Below are 2,500 nucleotides of genomic sequence, written 5' to 3' on the forward strand. Positions count from 1 at the left end.
GACGCACGAGCACGCACGAGGCGGTCGCACGCCTTCAGCTCGCCCCACCGGCAGGACGTCCCACGATACATGCCAGTTAAACACCGACGGGCGGTGAACCAACAGCGTGGGACACAAATCCAACTACGAGCTTTTTAACCGCAACAACTTTAATATACGCTATTGGAGCTGGAATTACCGCGGCTGCTGGCACCAGACTTGCCCTCCAATAGATACTCGTTAAAGGATTTAAAGTGTACTCATTCCGATTACGGGGCCTCGGATGAGTCCCGTATCGTTATTTTTCGTCACTACCTCCCCGTGCCGGGAGTGGGTAATTTGCGCGCCTGCTGCCTTCCTTGGATGTGGTAGCCGTTTCTCAGGCTCCCTCTCCGGAATCGAACCCTGATTCCCCGTTACCCGTTACAACCATGGTAGGCGCAGAACCTACCATCGACAGTTGATAAGGCAGACATTTGAAAGATGCGTCGCCGGTACGAGGACCGTGCGATCAGCCCAAAGTTATTCAGAGTCACCAAGGCAAACGGACCGGACGAGCCGACCGATTGGTTTTGATCTAATAAAAGCGTCCCTTCCATCTCTGGTCGGGACTCTGTTTGCATGTATTAGCTCTAGAATTACCACAGTTATCCAAGTAACGTGGGTACGATCTAAGGAACCATAACTGATTTAATGAGCCATTCGCGGTTTCACCTTAATGCGGCTTGTACTGAGACATGCATGGCTTAATCTTTGAGACAAGCATATGACTACTGGCAGGATCAACCAGGGAGCTGCGTCAACTAGAGCTGAGCAGCCGGCCGCCCGGGAGTGTGTCCCGGGGGCCCGCGCGAACACGCAAGCGTCCGCTCAATCATTCTGCAAACAGGAGGAGGCTGAGCTCCCCTGCACAATACACCTCGAAACCCTCTCAGGTCCCGGCGGCGCGCAGCGCCGTCCCAAGTACTTGGTCGGGTTCGAGAGAGGCGCAATCGCCCGGAGTTAGGCGAGTAGACGCTTTCGGTGCGACCACCCGTGCTCCCAACTGAGCTTGCCGCTGCCGACAGAGGCCCGGGAGCGTGCTGTCGTGGCATTGCCGGCGGGAGACAACACGCGCCACCTACGGTGACCGGCAGCTCCAACGCCAGCGCCACAGAAGGACAAAAGCCCCACTTGGGTGCCGAAGCGACACAGCGCACGCGCCAACACATCCGCACAGCTGCGATACAAACCACCAGCGAGAACCGCTGGGGCGACCGAGCAGCAGACGGCGTCGCGGCGCCGAGCGCCGGGCGGCGGCGCATCCTCAACGCACACAGTCCTCAATCGGACCAGCACACTGAAGATGTCCACCGCGCTTCGCACCGGGCCCGCGAGGACCTACTTTGGCCGCACGGCGCCGCGCGCAGGGGTGCGCCGGCGCGCAGCTGCGACGCCTGCCGCGTCCGTCGGCCGGCGCGCCTGCCACTGGCCGCCCCCCACCAGCCGGCTGTAGCGCGTGCGCCCACGCACCGCGCGGCCAGCACGCCGGGGAGGCGCCCCCCTCACCGGCCGGGGACGGTCCCACCCAGCCACCGCCGCGTATCGCTTCACACCCAGATGCCGTTCAGTTTCGTCGGCATGGTGGGTATCGCTGGAACAACCGGTTAGTACCTCAACCTATCGTCGCCATCACCGATTCACCCCTAGCGAGAACAACCGCACCACAACAGGTTACCATTTGTTCATTTGCGTAACTTCACCAGAAAACGCAGGCGTCCCATCGCCATTTGCAACTTCAACGATTATTGCATGCCTGTGTCAGGTGTCACGCCCACACTACGTCTGCCCACATACACGCAACAAAATGTGCACGCCTAGACAATACGTGGAAGGTGGCCCCCGTACGTATGCGATGTCCATTGCTCGAACGACTGTCAACCGGCCTCTGTAGCATGTCGCAGATATGGAACGCGGTGCACCATGCCATCACGGTGTGTGAGGAGAGACGACTAGGTCCGAATACATCAACAGACAGCTCATGCTGATCGCCATCCACGGCGTCCGTTCCTCCACACGTCTCTATGGCGTACCACACTGCAATCCAGCTCTCATAGGGAGACGACACGTAGCTGCGTGCACAATATTTGCACTGTATGGTCCGCCGTTTTTGGGCGCAGTCGTTGTGCGGTCACACATGTGCCACGATGTATCATTCAGTACATAAGGACGAATGTGCAGTACAGATTGTGGTTCACGCGTACGACATCAGCGGACAGTTGACACAGGCCGCACCACAACGTAGCCTGAGTACGTCGCATGCGAAGGGCATTGAACATGCCAAACTTCTCACCACCAGCTTGCGAAGGCAGGGGGCAAGGTGGGGACGTGGGGAGGGGCGGCATGTACGTCCTGCTGCCATCCACATTACAGTGTACAGCAGGAGCATGTGGAAAGTGAGCAAGACTTGCAAGGTGTTTAACATGAAGCGATACACAGGGGTGCGGGCAGTGCGAGTAGCGAACTATATTGCGAGGGTTGC

The sequence above is a fragment of the Schistocerca piceifrons genome, unplaced genomic scaffold, assembly GCF_021461385.2.
Source record: "Schistocerca piceifrons isolate TAMUIC-IGC-003096 unplaced genomic scaffold, iqSchPice1.1 HiC_scaffold_46, whole genome shotgun sequence".
NCBI classification, from domain to species: Eukaryota; Metazoa; Arthropoda; class Insecta; order Orthoptera; family Acrididae; genus Schistocerca; species Schistocerca piceifrons.